The sequence below is a fragment of the Dermacentor albipictus genome, chromosome 7 (genome assembly GCF_038994185.2).
Source record: "Dermacentor albipictus isolate Rhodes 1998 colony chromosome 7, USDA_Dalb.pri_finalv2, whole genome shotgun sequence".
In the NCBI taxonomy this organism is placed as follows: domain Eukaryota; kingdom Metazoa; phylum Arthropoda; class Arachnida; order Ixodida; family Ixodidae; genus Dermacentor; species Dermacentor albipictus.
Genome location: NC_091827.1, coordinates 78,649,471 through 78,664,105, shown reverse-complemented (window position 1 = coordinate 78,664,105; position 14,635 = coordinate 78,649,471). Strand labels below are relative to the sequence as shown.

At 45.2% G+C, this 14,635-nt stretch overlaps 1 long non-coding RNA gene across 1 annotated transcript; it reads right to left on the bottom strand.

Annotated features, from left to right (window-relative positions):
• Positions 1–2,595: 2,595 nt before the first annotated feature.
• Positions 2,596–10,101, bottom strand: LOC135899054 (uncharacterized). The gene is made up of 4 exons (XR_010563511.2): positions 9,938–10,101; positions 9,108–9,196; positions 6,469–6,516; positions 2,596–2,904 (listed from the first exon to the last, which is right to left on the bottom strand). It is a non-coding gene; the product is annotated as an uncharacterized lncRNA (long non-coding RNA).
• Positions 10,102–14,635: the final 4,534 nt, after the last annotated feature.

The window sequence follows — 14,635 nt, the reverse complement described above, 5'->3', positions numbered from 1 at the left end:
CAGTGAACTAGTCGAAAGGCACGGCCCTGGTTTTCTCTGCGATAACGCTGGCAATCGAGAGACAGCTGTACTCGACGCATAAATCCTGCCCCTTAAGTCTCGACTTCTCCATGTGGAGACACAACTTTCTTCATTGCCTTTTTCATCAAACAGCGAAAGTCATGCGGTGCACTGCCACGACCAATATTCCAGAGAGAAATAAATGTAACGAGCGCTCTCTAATACAAAGCCGCGAATCACTGCTCAAGAAAATTATGTATCACGATAGACGCATCCCCGTTTTGCCGGAGTTGTGGTGAGTAGCTCGTTAAATTTCTCTTTTACTGCAGCCTCAATCATTCAGAACATTTAAAAACTCCTATTTTGTGTAAAGAAAGAGCAATACCTCATGGAAAACAGTTACCCAATAATAAGGGTTCTGTCGCTAAGCAGTTTTGGGCCGCTTTTGATTGGTCTCTTCATACGGAGACACCATGACTTACTCATTCTTTCTTTTCCAAGCCGGTGACCCATACGAACCGCGCGATAATTTAGAGCTACCGACGCTTTAATAGACTTGATTGGACATCTAGTTCACTATCAAAGCATAACTTTCAATTTGTTTTTCGAGTATTATTTTTTTCTTTTTGAGTAGCGACAGTTTTTCAAACTAAAAGAAGGATCATGTTGTGCAGTGGCTTCTTAGTGAAGGTGGTAGATGATCCCGTTTCGCTACTACCGAGGGAATGACATCAGTCAGGCAGTTCTGTCGCGTCCTCCAGCGGTTGCCTGAATATCGGTGACCCCGAGTTTGATGCCAGAGCAATAGAATCTCGTTCCTGCGAAGGAGACCCACTGAACCACCCTGAACTGATACTGTATTTGGGAATGTTGTCTGCGCTGCGATTTAGCATTGTTCCTTTTAATGCCTTTGCTCCATAGCCCATCTTCAGTCACCGTCCTTGCTCTAAGCGAGTTGGGATCATTTATGTGTGAGGTGCGATGCGAAGGCCGACTGGCGTCGTCAAGCCCAGTCACCGTTTTCGCAGCCGGGGAAGCAATACAAGTGTGCGGCGAAAACAAGGGTCCGCTGCCGGAAATGCGATGTTTTCCTGTGCGTCGTAGCTGAGAAGAAGTGTTTCTTCTAACATCATGACTTGTGAACCTGTGGATGCACCACTCGCACAATCTTGAATAAATAATTTGTCTCCTTTCCATAATCTTCCGAAGCTTACTTGCAAAAAAATTAATTAGTGTTAAGTCACGATGTCTCTATATGAGGACGCGACCGCATTCACATAATAACTGTCCTACAGAGGTGAATCTTGTTTCTTTGCACTCCGGGCATTACAAAAATTAATACCTGTAAGTTTTAGGATTTTCCCTCTGGAATATCATAATTCGTGATTTAAGGGGCACAGCCAATACCGTCTATAAGGAAAGAGAAAAACGTCATTGGCGTGACCAGATGCTGTGATTTGCCTTTACCCCGCAAGAGGGAAACGTCTGATAGACACAGACTCATCTATCCGGCGCAAGAGCTCCTCCAAAGACAGGGCGAAACGTAAAAGTTAGAGTTCAAATAATTTTCTTATGAAGCGTGGATCCTAACTGGCGTAGACGTTTTATGCGTCATGGGGCTTATTTGTACATTTACCACATTAAAGAGACTCAACCCCAGTTGGTAGCTACTTAATGTGGGGCATGTTTGGTTCTATAAAAGATGGTGCTTATGAATAATATAATTGATCTGGAGCTACCATTTTCTGCGCTTGCTGCTACTGTATCCTATGACTTTCTTGTCTATGTATATAGACAAATAAATGTGTGTTTTATTTATGCCCACATACCAAATAGCACGCGCCATATTTCAAACCCAATACTACGATTAGTCATCGAAGTTAATTTAGTCAATGCGTTACTCAAACTAGTAGCTCCATGCCCGTATTCTGTGCGACCTTGTGTGTGGTGTTTTAGGTGTGAAGTATATTTCGCTGTGCGAAGTATAATCCTCTTGTTTTGGTTTTCGACTAAATATATCCACAGAGCGTCCAGAATACAAGTGTATCAGGATATAAAATTAATGACTTTTCCCACCTCCCACTTGCCGCTCCACACTCGCCAGTCTGCCACGGCATGACCTGCTTCAGCGTGTACGCAAAATGTGCTCATTCCCGTGCATGAAAACGTGTTTTTTATTTCAACTTACAGAACGAGAAGCTACCACTGAAAACTTGGTTGAGTGAGAAAGATATTTTGTAAATAATCTAAATGGTCGCCTTCGCAATGTGCCCGCAACTATACAACATTGCTTAGTAAGTCATTAACATGCAAAGTTTGTTTGGGATGTGCTTGGATGTATGCATTTTATTGGCACAACGGTCTGGGATGGCCGAAGCGTGCCAAGGGATGTCGTTCGAAAGTCCCTTAACAAATACTTCATTTTGAACTTCATATTCTATTGAACCCCACGAAGAAGACGTTCCTTTTGATGTGTTTTTCTTTTTCCTAATTCAACTGCATATGTCACAGACGACACGCATGTTGGACAAAAATGCTGAACCCGTTGTTTCGTCGAAATTTGATTGTACCCCCAAAAAGCTGAAGCCCTATTGGTGTCGCTCCGACGCAAATCTTTATTGGACGAAAAGTCGATGACCAGGTTATTTTTTCTCGCTGCTGCGTTCATCGGCCACTACACTGACTGTAACATCCGGATGCGCATTGCGCTGTGCATTCCGCATCCGTTTTATTTTCGCTCCGGCACGTTTTGTGGCATTTCTTCATGCACTCAAGCGCGCATTCACCTTCGTGCCCAGGCGCCGGCCCACTCATCGCGGACGATTCGCATGGGCTTAGTAGTACATTGCAGATGCACTCGTTCCGACAGCACCTGCCACGGCCTCCAGGACACCACCCTACCATCTGGCGTCGAGTTGCATTGAAAGAAAAAGGCATAATTAGTGGGAAACCGGAAATCATAATGACCCGCTCTTTGGGTGGATATATGCAGCTTAAAATTTATTCATAGCGATTACGAAATTGCCAAACGTAGTACTCAAATCACAGAAAAAAAGCTTATGTTAATTAGTGCTTCTGCTATCTTCACTCAGTATTTTTGTGTGTAGAGATTATTGTGGGCGCAAAAATTTTTTCCTTGGTCGAAGCACAATGACGCTAGAGAGAACGGTTTCCAAATAGTTCAACATTCTTTGTTAGCTCATGTTGCAAGAAAAGCTACATAGATACACTTTCTTTTTTACTTTTTACTCTACTGCGATTTTTTTACCGGCACGAGGGAACCCGCACCCATTTCTTTGAGCACTTCGGCATGCCACTATGTCTACAACTTCTACCCGCTGAAGTTGTAGCAACGGTACTTAGCACTTATACGGTACTATTTAGTGCTGAACAATACTGCGCCATGAAAATGTCCCGGGGAGTAAAAAAAAAATTGGGGATTAAGAATATCTTGTCCAATCTACAACGACACTATAAATTAAGCTGTTAGGGTGCTTGACTCACAGCAGAAGAAGACGACGGCTAATCTCTTTTCAAACTTGAATCATTCCGTGCACATTGCACTCATTGTTGATATCGACCACCAGCCTTGGCAAAGATAGTGTGTGCAAATTAAGTGCATCAGTTAATTAAACAATTGTGCACCTCGTCTACTCGCTCATTACAACACAACCGCGTCCTCTGCCACCACCAATGCTGGACACTCGCTCAATCATGGGCAGCCACACTGCTCGTTATTCTAATCGTGCTAAACACATCGACCGAAACTTACATGCACTTCAGAAGGCGCATTCTGATGGAAACCGCAACCAGGCGCCGCCTGATGTCCACTTTTATCGCAACCGTGAATACTCCGTAGCAATGCAGAAACTAGCAAAAAGCAATATTGGCAATATTTCGCTTACAGGTAACCTAAACATGTAACTAAATCTATAAATTTCTAGTTTATGATATGTTTTTCTTTATTCATTGTTATTATTATTTTGTCGAACGTTCTCGCCATTGATTTACGAATGCTGAAACTGTTATTGTTATCGCCGCGCTCAAGATTCGCCTTCTAGTGTTGGAACAATATTGCAAGATGTAGCCGATTGCTTCTCTTGTCTATGTTGTAAGCAAACCTTGTGTAATAAGATTGTATGCGCGACGTGAATAGTGATGCACAGTCTGGAAGGCACGCGAGCGCCAGCGACTGCGCGGGAATCTGCGACGAAGCATCTATAGATAGCCAACGCGCTTGACTCGCAGTTAAGATTTCGACGATCGACGCCTGTTGTCGCCCCTGTCGGTGTGTCTGAGTGTAACTGGTTCGTGTGGGCGCATGTTCGCCCAATATGCAGTTAGTTTCCTTACCATTCAGTTGTGTCACACAGATTGAGCATTCCTCTTCACAAACACATGACAGTGTCAATCCCACGATTCACGAACTTAAACGCACTATAAGATATTCGAGGACACCTAAACTCTACCTATGAGTCGTGATGGCGAAAGCATTATTGTCCAATATTCCGCCGCTGAGCGGTCCTGCCAGTTGGGAACTCTTTACGGAAAAGCGAGCGCGTTGGGATGCTTCGCCAACGCTATATAGAAGGCGCTGGTTTAGTCCACTGGGTAAGACAATCGGCTTCTGAGTAGGGCCTTAATTTCGAAACTCACTAGCCCCAACGTTTTTCCTTTCGAATGTATTCTGTTTTGTACATTTCTTCATATCGATTACACACGCGAACCTAGAACGCAGATGAGAGCTTGCGCACACACGGCACGTGCGGATGACACAGGTTTCCGAGAGTGAGGGTGACGCGGCGTCGCAGCGATGCCCTTTGCCTTCACGCATCGGCTGGTGCGGCAGCAGGTGTACACTTTCGCCTGCTCTGCATTGTATAGCTGGACGCGTGACGTGAGGTCACAGCCAACGAAATTCATGGTGGCGTTTCGCTTCTACAGACTCCAGCTTTTTCGTTCAATGGGCCATACCATGCTTTCACATCAAAGCTAAGCCATGGCGATGGCAAAGATGAGAAAGAATGTGACGTACAGACTTCGAAGAACAAAACAATGCGAAATTATAAAAAGCAAACTAGAACATGTGTCACGCTTTCCAGGGAAGCGGTAGAATATGCACCCCTACTTATTGCCACAAATTATAAGGACTAGCGATCCCAATTTTTTATTCTTTTCGGACTTCATCGCCATAAACAATCACCCTATGGCTGGCATCTGTGGGTTGGCGGACCTGTTATATCAGCATCACTGAGCGGTAGTAAGATCGGAAAACTACAAAACGATGGTATATCAACGATATTCTGATGTTATGTGTCACCGCGTGGTAAGTGGAGGCTTTCCGCTATCTTTGACTAGAAATGGTTAAGCTATTTCATTCTACCGGTACGTACCTATGGGGTGGAAACTTCGAGGTTATGGATGAAGCTTTTCAAGAACTTAAAGACAGCGCAGAAAACTATGGAATGAGAAAACACACTTCTAACGTTAAAAGATATAAAGACACCGGTGTTAATGAGGCAGCAAATTTGTGAAGCCGATGTTCTAGTTCACATTAGAACAGAGAAATGGGTTTGGGCTGTCCAAGCAATGCGTAGGTCACGTAAAACAGTGCTCTATTATAGTTACAGATTGGGAGCCAATGGAAGGAAAGCAAATCCAAGAACGACAAAGAACTGTGTGTTGTGATGAAATTAGCTACTTTGCAGGCATAACATGCGGTCAGCTGCCGCAAGACACTGGCAAGTGAAATCGCTGAAAGAGGCCTTCCTCGTGCAATGCAAATAAATAAAGCTCATGATATCTAGCGTCCTCGAGAAAATTATTTTCATATGGCGAATGTTATATTAAAAGTCTTGAATGACAAGATGTATAAACACCTAAAAGAAAACATTTATTTCATATTTAAATGCAGAAAACACATTGTAGTAGGCGTAATCAATTAGACGGAAAAACTATTTTGGGGGAGCATTTTCGGCAATAGGTGAAAACCACAAGGCAGAATATTGGAAGACGGCTTTCCACCAAATCACCTGTGGCTTCGTTTTGATATTTGTGCAGACTGCTATGGTCATATGTGAAGTACAGCTGGTCATTTCATTTGCTTCACATCACGTGTACGACATCACTGTATATGGAGGTCTTACATGAGTCCGTACCCGCTGAACTGCTTCCTATTTATGTGTCCCTGCTCTAATCAAACAAATATATTTTACTGCATGTCATTCAGTGTTGGCTCAAGACCATTAGACGGAAATGCCTTACTTAATACCAATACCTGGCGATAATCTTTTTTTTTGTATAGTACTGCAGGTACCTCTCCACCGTAAACGGTTAAAAATGGCATAAATGAGAGCATATGTTATTAGGTGGTGGCGGCACCGCAGTGCATAATGTATTACGCAAGTTCATTAATTCTTATATAGAAAAACATTATAAACTTATGGATAAGACTGAAGTCATCTTTACCTCGCATTTGTCGTTGTCCTTGAGTTCAGGCCCACATCGTACGTCAGCCTGGATGCAAAAGAAGACACAAACTAACTGAACTTATACAATAAAAACTTCTGTATGAGCATTAGCAACGTCAGCGCTGAGTGGTTCTTGGTATGTGGTACTAGTAAAAGTTACAGGCAGAATGCTGGTGTCGGTTCCGTAGGCGCAACAACAAAGCCGAGCTGCCGAAGCTCTTCTCGAACCACCTCTCGGACAACTTCACGCAGAGACATGTCGTTACTCGCACCCAGTACGGAAGGGTTCGCCACCGAGTTGCTCATGTCATGCTGGCGGTATCGTTGCTGCATCGTTCAGTGGCTGAAGCCTCTTTTGTGAACTGTGCCACTGTTGTCGGTGGATTTCTCACAAGGCCGGCGAACAATTGCTCCTTCACTCCTCGCAAGAGATATCGCAGCTTTCTTTCCTCTGGCATGTCTGGGTCTGCCCTAGGGAAAAGACGGGCCGTGTTATCCAAGAACATAGTAACATTCTCATTGAGTTTTGGAACGCGGATTTCAAGGAGATGCTCCTGTCGGAGACCCTCCTCCTCAAGGAGACCCTCCTGTCGATGCTTGAAAAGGTCTACAGCACCTGTGTGCGGAAGTCGTCCCACGTGGCAAAGCTCCTCTCCCGGTTTAGGTTTACTTACCACGTACGACCATTGTACTTCAAATAGAAATAAATACTCCAGAGCTTCTCCGCCGAGCTGGTCTTATGGTTGTAATGGGCGACGCCCTCGAACTGGTCTAGCCAATCTTGGGCGTCTTCAAAGGCATCACCATGAAAGGTCTCCGGGACCACATGATTCTGTAGTGTTACTTGTGATGGCGCGGCGGTGGCCATGTTATTTGTAGGAGGCAAACGATTTCTCGAAGTTTCTTGCAGGGAACTGGACTCGGGCGCTAAGCCTAACAGGCGACGACTGAACCGGTGGACCGGTGTTTGGATGCGCGATGGTGATTCCGGGCTCGATCGTCGGCTCCGCGAAGGGGTGCCAAGCATGAAGAATACCCCGCACCTCCACCAGTGTAACGATGTGGAATCGACGAGTATGCGGAGCAGCACCGCCAAAAAATGCACTTTATCAGTCGTCCAAGGGAAAACAACAACGTCTTCTTCGTTTACCCGCTTCACCTAAAAACCCGCGCTACTTCAGCGTTCTCCCCACTGGCGCACACCCGCTGCATTATGGTTGTGCCAAATAAAATTGTGTCAATATTAAATGGCTGGATGATGCGCTTTCGCTCTTGTAATCGCTTGTGTGGTACACCATTTTGGCGCGTTCTTAAGCAGCGAGTGCAACGGGTAATCAAGCGATCAGCCGGTTTCCAAGGCTAAAAAAAGTACTATGCCGCTGAATTATCCGTCGCTGTTTCGTTAACTGATATAAAGGCGATAACAATACACCATTTCAGCGAAGCCTGCTACTACGCTAACCTGATTTGAAAACAATATGAAATGCTTTGAGCCCCGTGAGTGCCAGTCTGCTACTACATTCCCAAGCGCGACTCGAAAAAAAATTTATTTGTTTTAAGCAATGTTTCAGCATACTGCAAAAGGGCTAGCAGTTTGCTCTTTTAATTTTGCTGCACACCTGTGACCAGTCGCCGGATTAAGTTGTGTAGTGTACTGCAAACCCACCTCAAAGCCTGTATTGAGACAGAGAAGATAGAAAAGCAGGTTCAAATAAGCAAGTCGGTAGATCAGATATGGTCTCAGTGACAGTCTAAATGCACACAGGCATAAGGCAGCGTACAGCTTTTCATCTAAGCTTTCTTTAGTAACGTTAACTTTTTTAAATGGGTATCGACGCACACAATCGTATTCTTCATTACAATGACAGAGGCAGTTACAGTAGTAAAATTTATACATTGAAGAGCAACAAAGTATCCCGCGAAATTCTGCGCCATTAAGCCTCAAACATCAACCATCAAAGAATAAGCGGTCCTCCTTGCTAGCGCCCACTCACGCACGGGTGCCCGGGGGGCACAATGGTAATGCATCAACAAATAAATTAGGAAGCGAAAGGCTCAATACACCGCATTACACGTCACGTCTCAATCGCCCTCTTCAGGTGATGCAGCTCTGGGCACTAGCTACAAGTCGTCGTGCCTTCGGCAATTTACGCTAGAAAGCAGTCAGCTCTCCATGACACAATTTGGAACGCGTTATCAGGCGAGTCCTCAGTCATGTTTATCTTGCGATGTGGTAAGCGTATCGTGAGCAACATCACTACGTTTTCATTGTTCCAGAGGTTACTGTACGCCGACTAATGAAAGGTGGCAGCTGCATATTATTTACCATTCCAATTTCGTCACCTTTCGAGATATCTCCTATTGAAAAGAAAATACCTTGTATTAGGACCCGCCCCTCATAAAGAGACCTTTTGCGTAAATATTCACCGAGCAACTTAACACATCAAGTCGGATATCACCTCCAAAGAGTGTAATGGATTTCAAGCCTTCGTATAACAGATCATTAGGATAAAACCTATACAAACCTGCACTTAACAGCAAATAAGTAATGTAGGCAGCACGTTACAGAACACTTATTGCTAACAAGCAAATAATATGTTTGCCAGTGGTGTGCCAAGAAACTGTTGCTGTTATTACCTGGTCTGCCCGTTGCTTCGACATAGGGAACACGTCACGCTTGGCTCTGTTTTGTGCGATGGGATCATAAGATAAGCCTTGACAGTACACTGAAAACAAAACAATAGCGTAAAATATATGCCAACTTTCCAATGAGGTAGCTCGTGGAGATTCCCCATGAAAACACTTGTATGTCTTAGCATTTATAAGCCTTATCCACTTGGGGAATCGAATTTATTCCACAAAGATAAAACTCCTAATTATTTAAATCCGTTAAAACAAATATTGCATTTCTGCTTCCGGTACATTCGTTTAGCATAACTTGAAGTAGCTCACCTACAGGCATCGCCACAATGTCGATTTCTTAGCCATTAATGTGAATTCATGCGGGACTTAAGCCAAATGCTGAGATGTGAATTCACGGGACAAGAAGGTTATTGCAGACAGCCTAAATAAACTGAACAAGTGCAAATCTACATTATCTCGAATGTTGGAGGCCAGGCTGCGCCATCTATAGTTCGACACATTTCCTCACATGCATAATGTGTGTGCCTATAATGCAATAAGTTGACTTCGATATGTTTCCGTGGAATAGCACAAGATAAAAAGGATGGCAGGCTAATATATATATATATAATATATATATATATATATATATATATATATATATATATATATATATATATATAAATGACTGACCTTACTTTCGCCATATTCTGTCCTTCACTAGTATGTCCAAAATTCTCTCGCAGATACGCATCTGTGTGCTGCTTAGGCCGTCTTAAAAGGTAACTTATATTGTCCATGCAAATAAATAGAAGTTAGTAGTCAAATAGCGGGGCCGCACTTACCGCAAAATAGAAGCAATAGTTTGATCCAAGTCATCGCACTTTTTTCACATGAACCTCACCTATAGAAGTTACTCCACACACTTTCGGGATCTCTTTTTACGTGGTCGATAGTAGAGTTGGCTCTGGTTTTCGGCAGCGCACAGTTTCCTGCACGCTTTAGACAGCTTCGTTTTATCTGCTTGGCGACGCAGGAAAGCCATGCGACAATAGCTAGCTGATGACGTGTCAGTTCTTTTCCCGCACCGTTTTTCTTATATTGCTCCACCGCAATAAACCTTCAGTTGTCAGTCAGCGTCTGTCATGTGTGTTCCTTCGTCTCGCGTCGTTTTTGCTCTCTTTTCGCCTTTCTCCGCAACGCAGTAGGGCTTCGCCTTTGAGCCATAAACTATGTCAGGATTGTAGGTTACTATGCGTATTCAGTGTGCATGCTCGCACAGCTGAGACCGATAATAAATTGGTACTGTTTGATATAAGAAAGAAGCTCATGAAGGCACAATCCTTATTAAGTCTGTTGCATAGGTACTACTGCTATTTGGAATACGCGTGGGGCAATGTCTAGTAGAAACTGTAAGCTCGTTCTCCAAAAGCACTTTGAAAAACGAGATACCCTGCCGCAAATACGATCACAACAACTGATATGGCCACAACTCTCGCCACCCATATGCGGAAGGCTTCTCCTTAACCCCCAGCATTGGTGGAATTTAACAGATAATTTACGTCGTTGTAGAGAGGCACATTCCTTGCAGCACAAACCTAATTACCCACGCTGGCGTCAAGACGTTCGTCGAATAGTGGCGCACGCCTATCGAGAGGTACCCAATGCGCCAAGTTGGTATCAAATAAAATGATTGCAGGTGATCGTAGCCCAAGTCACACATATTTAGTGCTCCATGTCGGCGTCAAACTGTTTCTTCTGCCGCGTTATTTATTCACGTGTAAAGTCAAGGAACGACGAGGAACGCCTCAAATGCGAGCGCCAACAAGCATCGGGCATCAAGCGGCCAAAAATCTGGACCAGCGAAAGCACAGGTCGCATGGCTAGCACCAACAATGAGGCTTCTTTGCTTGGCTGCTTCGTCATCGTCTTCTTCATTACATTGGCCCTCGGGGAATGGTGTAGCCATCCTGGCGACTGAAGGCGTTGACAGTATTGCGGGGTGATAATGGGGCTTGAGGGGACTCACATGGACGACTTTTTGGCCACAACGACGTAAATCTTGGGACGGTGTTAAAGCCTCAACCCCATAGCTTACTGGAGATGTCCTACTGAGGGTGTGGTAGGGCCCATCATATCGGGTCAGTAATTTAGACGGAAGTCCGGGCGCACTCGAACGTACCCAATGCCAAACGAGGGCAGCGATCGCGAAAATAGGGTGATGTTGGTCGGTGGGGTAACTTAGCTGCTGGTAGCCTTGCTCTTCGGTTGTAAATGAACGGGCCAATTGTGGACAGTATTCGGCCTACCTGGCAACATCAGAAATGGGAGTGTATTCAGATGAGTCAATTGTGTAGGGAGGCACAGTGTCCAGCGTGAATAAAAGAAAAAGAAAGCCGAGACTCCTGTGGTCATGTGCGCAGAACTGTTGCACGCAAATGTGATGAATGAAGGAACAGGTTCCCAATTGGTATGGTTCGATGCAGTGCACGTTGTCGACATATCATGGAGAGTGCGATTAGAACGTCCCGTTAGGCCATTCGTTTGCGCCTGATGTGCAGATCTCATGCGACGAACGATCTTGCACTGAACGAGCAAGGCTTGAATAGTGTCAGATAGGAAAACACGTCCTGGGTCACTCGAAAGCTCACATGTAGCACCGTGGCCCAGGTCGAAGTTGCGTAAGATGAAAAGCACAATAGAGAGTTTTAAAGTAGTTTCCCCAAAAGTTTGGCGCCCCAAAGAGCTTTGCGGGTGTTTGCGTCGGGGCACGCAGGAGTGAAGAGCTTTAGAATAGGGTTTGCGTTTCCGGATAGCGTCTTGTGCCGACAGCGCCACTACGGCGTCAAAAATCATAATGGTCTTCTTATCATAAAATGTGCCATCTTATAGTAAGAACATCAATTTTGAGTTTCGTGCTCTCGCGTTAAATTATAAGTGAGAGGTTATTCTATTAGCAGCAAGCAATTAATTGGGCAGAGTTCTGAGTAAACAATTTGACGAGCCTTCACCAGCCAAGCTAAACTGGGTTATGCCTTAGAGCCATGAAATCGACAATCGAATGCGTAATCAGCGGCGTCTAATGGATCAGACTTCATAAAACACGCGAGTTGAGAGAAAGCGATAACGACAGCTACTTCTCCTAGCTTGCGAACGTCACGCATTACCATGAATCGAGCCCAGTTTGGTGCTAGGTGAGAGCTATCGCTTCGGCCGCTGATGCCATGTTTATTGACGCAAATCTTTTGAGGTGGTTCCCGGTTCTCCCGCTAAATGAGTGAAAATGCGTGCCGGTCGCAAAACCCAAACGTATTGTATCTCGCGCGTGTGCCATGGCATCGACGCTATTTCTTTTCTAATCTCTCCAATGTCTCTTGCTGGGGCTGTGGGCAAAGCTGTAGTCTCTACGTAACCCGTGAGGCTGTCCAGGCCGACAATCATCCACCTATTCCCTGAACAGATCGAGGGAAGCGGCCCGTATAAGTGATACCGATGCGGTCAAATGGATGGACCGGGCAAGGTAGAGGCTGAAGTATACCGGCCAGGCGTTGAGGCGTAGCCTCGCGCCACTGACAGGCAATGCAAGCACGTATGTATTTGCACACAAATGTATACATTCCCCACCACTAGTGTCACTGCCGCAGGTGGTTGTAGGTCTTGCAAGCTCTGGCGTGGCCGCTTTTCGGGTTGGTGTAGAAGGCAGCTCAGATTTCCATGCGCTTTTGGTGGTGTACGAAGACCAGGGACCCTGGGACAGTTGAATGACACCACGCTTAAGAATATGATCCACTTGTTCATTAATTATACACCGTTCTTTCGCTGAAACTCGATATGGTCGTTGGGGTAAGGGTGCATGACAACCGGTGTAAATGTGGTGAGCTACGCGCGTTGTACACCCCAGAGGTGGTTGAACGCAATCAAAGGAGGAACGGAAGGATAGAAGAATAGCCAGGAGTTCGCTGCGAGGTGCTGACGATAGATCGGCAGCAATAGAAGGGCAGAAATTCAGGTGCTGAAGGTCTGGGGACAAATGATGTCATGACATTCAGTTGAAGATGAGGCGGAAACAGTTGACGGTACATGGCGCCGCAGATGGCATGGGCAGCCGAAGGGTCAGTCTGAGTCGAAGTCTCTTTGACGATAATGGGAGCAGGAATGGAGGAGGGCGTCCAGGAACGAAGTTCCAGTGGCGTGCAGGGGACGCGCGCAATGTTCACCAAATTTCACGTCGTTTATCGACGTGTAGACGTCAAGGAAGGACAATGAACGTGCAAGGCAAGCGTCAAGAAATGGCGGCCGTCAAGCGCCCAAAAATCTGATCAAGCGCGAGCTCGGGTCCCTTGGCTACCACCAAAACTATGCTTTGCTTGCATGGCTGCTTCATCGTCGTCTTGTCTTCCTTATTACACTTTGAAGTGTGATAGCTACTTTTCCGTATCAAATGGCAAAGGGCGTCTTTCGACGCTTCCTACGAATCCACCACTTTACCAGCGCCTTCTTAGACGGTGACAGTGAATGGCGCCTACGGTTGACGGGTAAAAAAAAAGGAGCTGCCTTCTATGTGACAGCAACCACTGCAATCTGCGGAAGCGCTAACGATAATCAAGGCCAGGTGTCTAAAATTGTTACAGGCTGCCCTTCAACACGAGACCACTAATTGACGCAAGGGCCAATGTCGGGGACTTCAGTCAGGACGGCGTCGAGTTGGGATTCCCAATTGCCACGTGTTGTATCGTAGGCTGATACGAAAGTTTTGACATCAGAGATGGAGTCCAATACGCTGCTACCATGTGCGCAAAGCTGTGAGCGAGCACTGCGACCCCTCTGATTGACCGAGACATGGTCATCAAATTCGCTAGTCTAGTTACTTAGAGGAAACGGCCATTCTAAAGCAGGACACTTTTAGTGCTATAGGTGTGCACTGAGACGTGAAGTCATCTATCTTCTCAAATGTGTAGTGAGACCAGACCTGTGACGTGCTCAGAAATAGAGTGTGCTCCGATAGCCCTGAAGGGTTCAGAATGGTGATTTGTATATATATATATATATATATATATATATATATATATATATATATATATATATATATATATATATATATATATATACATATATATATATACATATATATATATATATAATATAAACCCGTTTCTCCTCTCTCTCAATGTCCGAAACTCAACTACTCACCAGCAAACAAGACTCGGTGATAAAGATAGATGACAATATGGGCCAGCTTAGCCAGAGAGTTGGTGTGTCGTAGCGGTGCAGCGTAGCTTAGTTACCATGTTTATTTAAGTGCTCCAATGGCGTAGGCAAGCGACACCCTGTGTGACGACTGCGTCCGAACTACGAACCGCAGAACCAGGTTACAACACTACCCTAGTCGCACATCTACAGTGACCCCCGTCCGCTTGAAAGAGGTTCGTTGAGAAGCGGCACATGTGTAGGCGTTGCTGCACACTCACTAACTAATTTGTCCGAAAGTTGTTGAACCTTGTTCCTTCAGCACAGCGGCCCGATGCACTGCCCATTTGAAAAAA